We start from the raw sequence: 14,073 nt of genomic DNA, 5'->3' as shown, positions 1-14,073 counted from the left end.
TTCCAGTGAGTCACTTAATCTCTCTAATCCCTAGTTTGCTATCTGGAAAATGGAGAAAGTGCTACTACTTATGCCATGTTGTGATGATAACATGGTACATGTTAATAGCTGGTACAGTTCTTGGCACACATTAGGGTGGATTCATGTTCTGTTTCCCCTTCCTGATACCCTTCAGAAAATGCTTCCTATTATCATGGGCCAGTTGTCCTTCTTGTTAACCTGGGTGGGGTAGAAATTAGACGATAGTATTTAGGGGAGATAATAAGGGACCATAAGTCAGGAGAAGTGACTGAAAGTGGATCTCAAACAAAAGAGGTGACACTAGGAACGAAACAATAATTAGAATCTGTCATTATATGGGAGAAGACAGGCCTATTGGAAGAGGCTGGGACATATCTCTAAGATGACCCGCTTGGCCTGGTTTTCCTGGGACTAAAAAGGGTCCCTGGATGTGGCCTCTAGCACTGGCTAGACCCAGGGAAGGCCCAGACTAACTGGAACAACTTGGTCATCATATGTCTTAAGCTTGTGGAAGTTATGAAAGATCCTTCCCATGCCTGTGAAGGACTGGATGGACTTAGTGTCAACATGATGGCTGAGTAACCTCCATTTCGTTGTGTAGAAATATGGCAAGGGCACGTGAGAGAACACTGGTTCAAGAAAACACTGGAGATGAGGGAGATATAACCAAGGAATGACTCAGCTACTCTAATTGGCTCAGCAAGTCCCCATATTCCCTCAAAAATCCACCTGTGTTCTGAAAGAAGATTCAAATTTGATTAAAAATGACATCCGTCCACCAGACAAGGACAAAGAACCCTCCATCAGAGCAGCGAAGAAGCTGTACTGACTGCCCAGATGTCCTCAGAAGCCCCAGAGAGGGTAAGGTGGAGTTTCCCCACTGAGAAAGAAGAGGAAATGGAGAATGGAAATATCCAACAGGGTGTGACTCCAGGAGGCCTCTCAGAAACCCCAGCTGGGAAGATCATTAGTGATACAATAAAATAATTGGGAATTTGTCTTTGAGCACTCATGTGTTCTGTCTTGGTGTTACTCATGCCTCTCCTCTCCACTGGGGCACAGATACTGAGTGGTCTGGTGCCTGGAACACCAAATCCTGGGGATGCCCAACATGTCTAGAACTGTCAGAGGAGTTGTTCTGCCCTCTGCAAATGGACTCTTCTTTTGAAAATATCCATCCCTTCATCCTGCTTCTTCTCTCCATAAAAGGTCCCCTATGGTGGCTGTCTTCGTAAGCCAGAGGCCTGGAAAAACCACCTTTCACTGGGGAAGGGAGAGAGGGATGATATTCTCTGGTCCAGCTCTTAGACCCTGAAGATTGGGGTCATCAGCACACATGCAATTGGAACATCCATCCAAATACCAAACAGCCTTTCCTCTCTCTTTTAGGAGAATGGAAATAAAGCCACAGTCAGGGATAGGCAGGACCATCTTGGTTCCACAACCCTTCCAGCTTCAGTCAAAGTTTCATTTGATTCTCCAGTAACCTGGGAAGGAAGACGCTGCTTTGGGTAACGTGTGAAATGTTATCACCCTGATGGAGTCATTGATATGTCTCCCACACGTCCCCAGATGCACATTTGACCGAGATGCATGTACATCACAAATGCCACCCTCTTGAAATCTAGGAGGGAGGTAGGTTTTCAAGACTGCCTATTTTATGTCATGCATATTTCATGGCATTCAGGGTGAATGGAACTTCTGGACATCTTCCAACAATGTCAGACTTTCTGGAGCCAAGAGCAACATTATGCATTTGAAGGGATGAGTTGTTTAACTTTGAGGAGAAAATACCTCAGGTTTCTATTTACCCCTTAAAAGCTTTGGTAGAGGGGCTCCTGGGTGGCTCAGTCAGTTAAGCGTCTGACTTTGGCTCAGGTCATCATCTCATGGTTTGTGAGTTACAGCCCTGCATTGGACTCTGTGCTGACAGCTCAGAGCCTGGAGCCTGCTTGAGCTTCTGTGTCTCCCTGTCTCTCTCTTCCCCTTCCCTGCTTGCACTCTGTCTTTGTCTCAAAAAAATAAATAAATAAATAAATAAACATTTAAAAAAAGTAAAAGATTTGGGAGAGATGGATGGGGGAGATCAGCGGGGATGTCCTAAAATAGGAACAGAAGGAAATCATTCTGTGAATATCTGGTACTTAAACTACTTTGCCTTAAGGTAACCATCCACTGCTTTGCAGCAAAAAAATGTGGGGTAGAGGCATTCTCCATTGCCTGTACTTGCTGACATAATTCATGCTTTATATGCTTCCTTGTTAAAACTCTGCAACCTTGTTAAAAAGGATAACAAAGTCCCTGTCTCTTAGGAAATATCCACCTCATCTAGCTCTAAGCTGTCTCTGCTCTAAATACAACCACGGGAACTAAGAAGATCAACATTTTCATCATGTTTTCCTTCATATCTTATTCCATTTGATTTCCCCAGCCATGTTCATGTCCCCAGTTTTCAGATAAGGCAACTGAGGTTTGGCAATCTTTAGACTTTGAGGACAAGTTTCAAAGTTTAATGTCAAAGTTCAATGTCAAGAATCAAGACCCAATTCTTGTTTTCTCCTCATTGGGAATAGACATTCATCACCAGCCCATGAGCTCAGTGTTTGGTCTCCTCTTTCCTGGGTCTTTCATGTTTCCACCACACCTAAGGGGAAGAATCTGTTTCTTGGTGGTCATTGCCCAAGTGTCTGAGGTCTGAGCCAGTGTTGGTCACCAGCCAATCCTCATGGATACATATGGCCAACTGTGGGATGAAAAATCTCACTGCTCCTAATTTGGAATTCTAGTCCTGCTGGCTGAGGCACTTTCCCTTCCCTGGATGTCACTCTTTTCCTCTGTAAAATGAAGACAATAGGAGTCCCTGCCCCCTAGGTTTGTTGTGAAGGATCAGTAAACTGATCTACAAACTCCTTTGCCCATTACTAACTGAGCTAAATAGGGTAATGATAGTAAAGTCTTTACAGGGAGTCAGACACTGAGTAGGTGCTCAGAAAACGTTGCCCACCTTCCCCTCCTAAAGCAGGATAGTGCACTTCAGTCTTCTAAGAGGCTATGTGAATCCCACCTTTGGTTCTGGTAACTTTTCATGCTTCCTAACTCATCTTTTGGTCCTTTGCATGTGCAAAGCTAATTCCTAGATTCTGATTCCCACAGAGAAAAGCCAGGAGTCATAGGTGAGTTGTGTCTCACCCCACCAATAAACAAATATTAAAGTCCTAACCCCAGGACCTCAGAATATGACCTTAGAGACAGGGACTTTACAGAAGTAATTAAGATGCAGTCGTGAAGGTGGGCCCTAATCCATTATGACTGATGACTGGAAATTTGGACACAGAAACAGTCATACACAGAAGGCAGATGATGTGAAGACACCATGGGAGAAGAAAGCCACGGGACTAGGGGAGAGGGTCATGAAACACTTCCTTCCCTGTGTCTTCAAGGGACAAGGACCCTGGTGGCACCTTAAGTTCAGACCTTCTGGCCTCCAGAACTGTGAGATATAAATCCGTGTTGTTTTAAGCCACCCATTTTGGGCTACTCTGTTATGGAAGCACTAGGAAACCAATACACTAGGGGTTTGGAGATGGGCTCATCTAGGGATCTATGGCTTGGGGGTAAGAGCCAACTCAGACTTTTCCCATGACCTCGCTGATGCATGCTTCATAGTCTGACCTTTTGAGCCCAAATCTTCTAATCTAATCTATTACAGAAAGCCAAGACACTTGCAGAAACACACACACACACACACACACACACACACACACACACACACACACTCACAGAAGTCTCCACCTCAAATGCTAATTAAAAAGCAAATAAGGGGGGCGCCTGGGTGGCGCAGTCGGTTGGGCGTCCAACTTCAGCCAGGTCACGATCTCGCGGTCCGTGAGTTCGAGCCCCGCGTCAGGCTCTGGGCTGATGGCTCAGAGCCTGGAGCCTGTTTCCGATTCTGTGTCTCCCTCTCTCTGCCCCTCCCCCGTTCATGCTCTGTCTCTCTCTGTCCCAAAAAATAAATAAATGTTGAAAAAAAAAAAAAATTTAAAAAAAAAAAAAAAAAAAAAAAGCAAATAAGGAAAGGGAATCTTTAGATCAGGAGGGCTGACCTATAGATAAGGACATATAGACCCTCACCCGGAAACAACATGATCTTTTGAAAGACCTTAGATTTTGGACCCAGGCAGCATCCAGGGTAAAACCTAGCTCGCTATTCACCTGCACTGTGAATGTGGACCAGTTTCCCACCTGCAAAATGAAATCTAACACTACTGGCCTTATAGGACTGTCATCAAGTTAAATGAGAAGCCATAAGCATTGTGTCTACCACAGAGGTAGGTATACAGTGGTGTGCACTCCTTAAAGGGTAATTACTGATAATGCAGTTGCTGTTGTCTCCTAAAGACTGACACAGTCATACCTTGTTTCCCCAGAGTTGTTTTTTTTTCCTAATTGCATAGCTCATTAAAAACATTTGAAGAAGATGGAGAGAGAATCTAATGGCCTAATTACCTCAACTACCCAGGAAGTATGGTTCTGTGGGTCTGTTTTCCCTATGCAATAAAGAGGGAATGATAAAACATGCAGTTTTGCCTTTGAAGATGGAGCTTCTGATGAACTAGAAGGGAAGATATTTGAGTGGATTATCGAGTGGCAGTGGAAGCTTACAGATCTTGTACTTCTTCATGACCTCACCTGCATCCTGACCAGCAGCATAATGGGGCAACAATTCTGGGAAGACTTGGGGAACGGATCAGTATCACCAGTGTAGAGTAAAGATGGAATATGGGCTGTCACTCTCCACTTTGTGCCCAGGCACACATTGCTAATCACTAGTGGACCTCCTTCCCACAAAGGAAGGAACCTATCCATATATCTAGAACCTTAACAACTCAGCCACTATCCCCTAATTACAGCCAGCCTTTGGTTTGAAAGATACTTGTTCTCTCTAGCTCCCGAAAAAGAGAGAAGACCCTAACTGATTTATGTCTCTTTCATGGGGCAAAGATGAAACAAGTTACCCATCCACAAAATGTGATGGTCATAGTAGGAGGAAGGGTAGGGCTTTGGGTGTGAAGGGCTTGTTGAAATTAGAAATGGGAAAATACATAAGCAGATGATGAATCAGGCTCACGGGTAATTATATCAGAGAAATTACATCTGGAGAAAGAAAGGACTCAGGGCAAAGACTTCAGGAAAAAGAAGGAGATGGGTGCCTAAGTTTTGGAGGTCCCAGCTAGACAGCTCAGTGGTGATGCCTAAGGAATCACACAGGGCCAGGACATAAATACTTACTGAGCAAGTATTAGGTGTCGGGGACTCTCGAGACACTTCCATGGACATTTTGTCATTCAACACTTGCAACAACTATATCAGGCTGGAAGTAATGTTCTCAGTTTACAGATGAAGTCACAGATCCAGAGAGATTAAGTAACTTATCCAAAGTATGCTATCTGCGTTCAAGTCTTTTTCTTTCATATCATAGCTGATGTTCATACTTTTTAAAAATTTTTTTTAATGTTTCTGTTTATTTTTGAGACAGAGAGAGACAGAGCATGAGCAGGGGAGGGTCAGAGAGAGAGGGAGACACAGAATCCGAAGTAGGCTCCAGGCTCTGAGCTGTCAGCACAGAGCCCCACGTGGAGCCCGAACTCACAAACTGTGAGATCATGACCTGAGCTGAAGTCGGACACTCAACCGACTGAGCCACCCAGGCGCCCCTGATGTTCATACTTTTTGATCTTGAAAGCTTTCCAGACCACTAATAAAATACACAATGATAGCAACAAGAATAATGAGAAGAAATAATAAAGATACTATAAACTTTGCCAGGTCATGTTGGCCAAAAATTTTACTTGATAATCAAGGATCTTCATGGTTGGATCTAATCGATATGCAGACTGGAAAAAGACCGGAAAAGGAGGTAAAAGATACCAAAGACAACACTTGAAAGGAGAGGCTGAAGGTGTTTATTGCAACTCTGTGCCAAGGTCAGAGGCAACCCAGAGTAACAGGTTGGTGGTGTCTCTGTCCCCGGAGGGTGCAGTCCTTGGTGAATGAGAACCAGTGCAACACAATCATGTCTGGAGTTGAGAGATGAAATGCAGAGCTTTCATTAGGGAGACTGGTGGACTAATGGACTAAAAGGGGGATGGATGGAGTAGGTTGGTTGCAGAACAGCCTTGAATCATGATAGTTTTTCTGGCTCAACTTCCATCATATATATGCTGGCAATACTCACCCTCTGGCTCCTTTTAAAGGTGACTGTAGTCCCTTAAAATAGGGCAACCATATAATTTTTTATCGTTTGGCCCCCCCGGGTGCAAAATAGGATGTCACCCCCGCAAAAAAACAGAGAGAAGTCATGTGACTTTCCCTCCAACTCCAACTTTAACTTATCAGCCACACACCTTCTCTGAGCCCTGGTCTCCTCATCTGTTATAGTGCCTGGACAAATTCTAAGGCAAGGATATCCTACAGAGTTCCCAAGACAAGAATATCTTACAGGGTTCCCATGCTCCTTTGAGGGAGGCTGAGGCCATTAGAGCATGGGTGTGTAATCAAGTAGGAACTGCAGAATGGAGGCCCCTATTTCCTTGGGCTCTGGGGAGGACTATCTTGGTGCTTGTGCCCTATACCCCTGATGCCTAGAGAAGAAATAGAGATGTGTTAATAACCAAATGAGTGAAGATAAATATAGCCCTTGTTGGATTAATATCCCCAGGATTACTCATGTCTCCTTCAAAGTGAAGCAAAGATCATGTGCTGCCCGACAATCACCCATCTGGCCCGAGAAAAGTTGCCATATGGGTGGTTCTCGCTAATTATAGTTAAATACTGAAGGGAGGGGTTCCAGTGTGGATTCTCATCAGATCAGATTTCTCTTGGTTTTCCCCTTTCCAGGAGTTGTGGAAAGGCTCTTTCCCCTGCTCACACTTGCCTAGGTGCATTCAGCAATGCTACCCAACTTTCCAGAATCAACGTTCTCCAACTCAGAAGTGGAGGAATAATACTCATACTTCCTTATGTTAAAAGGAGTTAACAACATGGCCTCTGTGTCAAAGAATCAATGAAGATCCTAAATCATGAAGGACTCCAAGGAAACAAGCAATAATGTAATAAATGCACATTTTGTGGTTCTTATTATGAATCTGAGTCCTTGTTTAGGCATACCAGGATTTACCCAAAACATAAATATATGGGTGGTGTTTTGGGGTTTTGTTTGTTTGTTTGTTTGTGGCAGTCCCAGGCAAAAAGCACCCGGTGGATCATTCTGATCCCAGAAAGGAAGTTCCTTTGTTGAAAGCATGTAGCAACCTATGGCACTGATTCCTTAAAATAGTTGGCGATTACTTGCTTTCCATCCCAAGAGGATGACCAGCTTGAAAGATGAGAAATGCATTTCCCATGTATGTGCCCTGGGACAATCACCAAAGGCTGTCAGTTCAGCTGTGGACCAAATGTTGGGCAGGCATTCAGGTTGGGGTGAGGTGGAATGTTCAAATTGCAGATGAATGTTTGTAAGTGCTCTCATTCTGTCTGCATTGTTTTGTCCACCCCTGGATCCTGGTCATCTAACCCAGGAATCTCTCCCATCCACCACTCCATCAAAGTAAGACTACTCTCCCATGGAAGCATAAGCTACCATACCCTCGGACACCAGGTAGGCAACGTACATAACTTTAATGAAACAAGTGTAAGAAAATTCACATGGCTTTCTCAGTGTCCAGTAGTTGACCCACTTTTCTTTAAGATGTGGCCATAAAGAAAGAATTCGCTTCTAAAACCAAAACAATGGAAGCATGGTGATAGACGACAACTGATGTCTGGCCCTAGAAATGTGGGAGACTCCAGAGTTTGAGGGAGGGATGGTAATAACCTGGAAAGCACATGCCCTGCTTCAAGGGAACACCTCTAAGCAGCCGGCCCTTGGCTACCATGTGCCAAGGAAGGCTCGGTATTGACCGGTCATCTGAGTTTTCCAGAGATACTCTCATGGCACTATTTCATGGGTACTATGCTGATTTTTTTCTTGACTCACATCTTCGGTAAGTACTTGAAGCGTTTCTACTATTATTATTTTTTTTTAATAAGGATGATCTTTGTTCTGGCCTGGATGTGAGCCAAGCACTTTTGGCCAACTAAGGGAGGGAGCATATCTAAAATGACACTAACACAGAGGGAAACAGAGCTGAGAGATGGTGAGGCTCTAGGTCCTGGTGATGTCACTTGAACACCTGGATCTAGCCACACCTGCAATTTCCTGTATCCCTGAACTTATCAACTGTATAGCCTAATAATTTCTTCCTTTGGCTTAAGTCAGTTTGAGTTAAGATGATTTTACATGCAACTGAAGAAAAAATCCTAATCAATGAAAGGACCTCGGGGTCACTCATAATTCATAACAGGATTTTTTTAAATTTTTTGTAATGTTTATTATTGAGAGACAGAGAGACATAGAGCATGAGCAGGCGAGGGGCCGAGAGATGGAGAGACACAGAATCTGAAGCAGGCTCCAGGCTCTGAGCTGTCAGCACAGAGCCCAATGCGGGGCTCGAACCCACAAACTGTGAGATCATGACCTGAGCTGAAGTCGGACGCTTAACCGACTGAGCCACCCAGGTGCCCCATCATAACAGGATTTTTTAATATGACCATACCAAGGATCTGTCATTTTTCAAAATGGCTAGAAAGAAACTGTGTTGGGGCCAGAGCAAGTTGCCAAGATAGAAAGAAGGTGTATCACAAATTACCTAGGAGGCTTTCCTAAAAAGTTCATTTCTTCACCCACAGGCAAGAGTAAGCCAGTGAACATTTTGGGAAGTGGCCCAGCTTTCTCTGTCTTGGGATTTTTGAGATTAAAACAAAAAAAAATTTTTTTAAGTAGGCCCTATCCCCGGAGTGCAGCACAACACAGGGCTCGAACTTGTGACCCTGAGAACAAGACCTGAGCTGAGATCAAGGGTCAGCCACTTAACCAACTGAGCCACCCAGGCACCCCTTTATTTGGGATTTTGACTTCTTTCCTACAACTTTTTTTTTCCTGCTAGTTGCTTCCAGGGCAGTGGAGGGGTTTCCTCCTGGATGATGGGGTGGAATGAGGAAGCCTATGTTTTCTGGATTCCTAACCTTTCAGAGCACGGTGCAGACTCATCTGACTGGTTTGTAACCCCCAGGTGAATATACAGTAGGCAGAAGCTCTTGGCACTTTGAGTACATGGTACAAGAAAGCAAAAGGCACGATCATAGAAGAACAAATGGCGCAATATTTTCCTAAGCGTGTTTGGATTCTATTTGTGTTAGATTTGGGAACCTGGCAATTTAATAGGTGGGAAAACTTTCATCAGACTTCAGAAAGTACATGTATAATTCATGGCCGCTTGGTGCATGGAATTGCAGGGAGAGAGTAGAACCAGAGAGAGAGAGCTGTAGTATGACACAGTACAAAATAGCATCACCCGTCACCCTGTTGAGGCTCCTCTTGCAATTTATGGAGACTGTCAGCTACCAACAATCTAAATAACTCATTTCCATGCCAGAGATTATAACAGAAGCAGAAAATACATAGGAGATCAGTTCCATGTTGTGACTGGTTTTTGTTTTTTGTTTTTTTTTTGAAATAAGGACACAGCCTGGCATGTGGGTGTCTCCGAGTGAGAGCTGGCATGGCTTAATACATAATGGGCACTTTTTACCATATCGAACTTCTATTTTATTTTTTTCACAAGGGTCCCAAAGTTCACTCAAGAAGGGCTGAGATGGAACCGGTTGAGAGAGGATGATGGGAAGCTGTTTTCATGTCCTAATATCAATAGGGCTTTGGGGTCAACCAGACCTGGACTGGAATGCTGACTCTTCTGGTTACAATCTGTGTTATCTCTAATAAGTAATACATGCCTCTGAGCCTTAGTTTCCTTATCAGTAAAATGGAGTCAGTAGTAGGAATAGCAAGTTGTGACAGCAGATGTATGGGCCTTTGTAATTCCTTTTGAAAATGGGTTCAGATAAAAATTTGTGAGTGGTAGTCATGGGTTTTGTTTTTTCCCCTTTGTGGTGTGTGTGTATGTGTGTGTGTGTGTGTTATGTGGTGTTGAGAGAGACACACAGTGAGAATGGTATAGATATATAGATATAGATAGATGTTTATCTATATATCTACATACATACATATATATGTATGAGAGAGAGAAAGAGAGAGAGAGTGCAAACATGTAAAGAGCCTGGATGCTGAGGCCAGTCTACTGTGGTTTAAGTTATGACTGCTACTTATGTAAATTGTTCAAATTACTTAATTTCTCAGTGCCTCAGTGACCTGTTAAGTGGAAACGCTAAATAATGTTTCCTTATAGGTTCTTGCAGGGGTTAAATGAATAAATACATGGAGAGTGTTTAGAACAGTGCCTGGCAAATAGTGTACTATATGTCTTAGCTATCAGCAGTAATTGTGTTATTAATTGAACACTGCTATTATTTCTATTAAGAATCATAATGATAATAATGACTCATTTGATATAGAGGGTTATGAGATTTGAGGAGGAAAATGATGAAGTGTTGGTAGACTTTGAAGTTATTCCCGGTTTAAAATATGTTCAACTTTCATTTCTAATTTATAAAATGGGGATGATAATTTCTACCCTGTGGGGTTACAATGGCATTACAGTGAGACTGTGGTGTATCAGCCTGGGACACAGAGGCTGTTGTCATGATCTCCCGTTTTACAGAGGAGGGAGTTGGGTCGATTAAGCCATCTGTCCACAGACACACAAATGATTTGGCCAAGTGTCTTCCCCAAAATCCTTTGCCCTCTTCACTCCCCAGATACTGCCTCCTCTGAACGACATTGGGAACGTTTAAGGGACAGTGACAGTCTTTGGGTTTTCTTATCATGGAAAGTGATGGTGCCATGTGAATTGATCCAATAGTCATTTGGGGGATTCTGTCCAGTTCATCTCTGGGGAAGACTTCCCTCAGGTGGGCCCTCAGCAGCCAGGTTCCTGACACATGAACCCCACCTCCTGATAATGATTGGACCAGGGCTGGGCACCTGATTCCAGGTGAACCAATCAGATCCACTCTCTGAGGAGCTGGGACTTGGAAGCTGAGTTCCCTCAAATCCTTCACCATAATTAAGACAGACTGATCCTTTCGAAAGGCAATTGCCCTCTCCTGCTTCAAACATATATATGGTTCCCTGTTGTTCTTGGAATAAGAACGTGTTTAGTCTAACATGTTTAGTTACATACTGTGGATCTGTAGGGCCTCATCTCACACTATATCACATTTCTTTTTAGTGCTGTAGCCCCGCTGGCCTTCACTGCCCCTTGGACTCCCAATGCTGCCTTTGGCTGTGAGACCTTGGCACATGCTGTTCCCTCCACCTGGAATACCCGCCCCCCTACCCTTCTCCTCTTCTTTCCAATGCCATTTCCATGATTACTTTCTCGGGGAAATCTTCCCTCCCCTCTCTGGTTGGGTCAAACTTGCCCCCTGTGGACTTTCCTCGCACTGTATGTCTTTCCATCCTAATGCTAATCACAGCTGTGACTATTCATCTGCGTGTATGATCATTTGACTAATGACCACATCTCCTATCTGACTCCAGGCTCTATCAGGGTGAGGTCGTCTCTCCTTTTGCTCAGTTTTGTATCCCCAGCATCTGGCACAATGCCTGGTCCATAATAGATGCTCAGTAAATACCCACAGGGAGGATGAATTAGTACTAGGATAGGCCAAGCTGCAGAGTGAAGGTACCGGGGATTCAAGAGTTGTCTTGGTCCCCACCCCCACCCTTCTTGAAGCCTGCTCCCTCATATTTTCTTTAGGATCAAAGGCATTCACCATGATTCCATTGCATTCTTATGCTTTGCTTCCTGTCCTGTGAGTGGGGTTCTCTTATCTGCAACCCAATGAGACCCTTCAGGCTGCTGTAAGGAGATGGAACTGAGAAAATCCTGATGGCTTTCTTCTTCCAAATGATCCAACATGGGGACACATGGCACAGATAACAAAGATGGCCACAGTTCCAGCAAACACGAAAGATGTTTGTAGATTTTACCAGCTTTTTATTCATCCTCAGGCTCAGCAGACTACCCAGCTGGACCGGGAAGCACTACTTCAGTTATTTCTAGTTCTTCTGGGCCTGACCTCAGCCCTTGTAATGCCTTCCCCACCCTCTGCATTCACCTTCCCATTTTCTACACTCTCTCTTCCCACTGAGCCTATTTGAGTTCGTTAGTAACTAAGGCACATGGAAACCTTTCCTTCCACTAGATGCAGCATTGAAAGCCACATCTAAGGGTCCTGTATCTATGTAAGAAAAATCTTGGCTTATCTGAAACTTTTTTAAAGTATCTCCAGCCCTAGTGTTTACTCTGGATTCATTGTTTTTCTCGTTCCCAGTCATTCATTCATTCATTCATTCATTCATTCATTCATTTTTATGATTGAACCCCATCAACTTGCACCCAGTTGTCAAAACCAGGACTTAGAATCTGGGCATCACTTTGCTTCCTCCCTTTCCCTGACTCCCCACTCAGTCAAACCCACACTGTTCATCCACCCTTCCATCTGCTAAATATCTTCACAGTCCACCCACTTCCTCACTGGCACCCCCACTGCCACCATGCTAGCCAAGCTGTCAAGACCTCTCCCTCTCCAGGAGACTATTCTAACCCTCTCCCCACCTCCAGGATTGCCCCTTGCATACTGCTTACCTTCCCAAACACGAATCTGACCATGTCTGTTCTTTCACCTCCTCTTTACCACCGCAGGGATATGCCTTAGAACTCACTATCACTGGGGCATCCAGCTCGCTCAGTCATGATCTCGGTTCGTGAGTTCGAGCCCCGCACTAGGCTATGCACCGACAGTACAGAGCCTGTGTGGGATTCTCTCTCTCCCCCTCTCTCTGTTCCTCCCCAACTTGTGCGCGCTCTCTCTCTCTCTCTCTCTCTCTCTGTCTCTCTCAAAATAAACTTGAAAAAAAAAAAAAAAAAGAACTTTCACCGGACACTGCCCATGTACAGACATCACCAATGCCAACTTCTGACTCCATAACTGCAAACTCCTATTCTTCCAACCTGAAGACAACAACCTCTGACACAATAATTCCTCCACTTCTCTATGACTCCAGGCCATTTACGCCACCACATTCATTTGTCCCCCACCACTACTTTCCTCTCCCGTTTCTATCCTGATCTCATAGCCCATCACTTGCAACTGCTTGCTTCCAAATGCCCACTTACACAATATCCTTGACTCATTTTCTCTCCACAGCATCTTTGCTTGGCAAAACCCAACCCTAGATACAGTAAGCCATCTGCATTCTCTGTGCTACACCTGAGCCACTAAAAACACCAGACAGAAAATAACACTGGGATACTGGTTTTACATCTCATAATGTGTTTCTACTGACCTTGCGTGCCTGCTCTCCGAGATCCAATCTAGCCTCAACAAAGTCGTTGTGAACACTAAGAACTAATACAATGCAAAACGATTACAGTAATACCTGGCACATGGGATGAACTGATTGAATGTTGGCCCATTTGTAATATGACTGTTGTTATTATTGTCATTGACCCATGCTTCTTCCATCTAATGACCTTACTTCATACTTAATTGAGAAACTGGAAGATTTCAGATGACAACTCCCTAGTCTTGATGTCACCAACTCTTCAAACCTCCAGATAACCTTACTGATCTCATTCTTTCCACAAAGTCATTTCCTTGACATGTGATTCAGATCTTATATACATTGGCTTTCTTAAGACCTTTACATTTGCCCATATATCCCTTTTATCTCTTGTACCATAAAATAAAATGCTGGATACCACCCGAACTAAAGAATTAAGTCACACACCCCCTTCTCTAGACAGTTCATTAACTCAAGAATTTAAAGCATGTTCCACAAAATGGCACTAGGTGTCTGGCCTCTGGATGAAAAAAGTCTAGGAGGAAAATAAGCATCAATTGCTTGGGGGGAAAAAGGAAATCCTATAATTAATGTCCTAGTTGATACACATATTTGTATCCTGAAAGCCATTTCCTTCAGAATTGCAA

The sequence above is a fragment of the Panthera onca genome, chromosome E3 (genome assembly GCF_046562875.1).
Source record: "Panthera onca isolate mPanOnc1 chromosome E3, mPanOnc1 haplotype 2, whole genome shotgun sequence".
Classification (NCBI taxonomy): domain Eukaryota; kingdom Metazoa; phylum Chordata; class Mammalia; order Carnivora; family Felidae; genus Panthera; species Panthera onca.
This window is presented reverse-complemented; position numbering follows the sequence as displayed.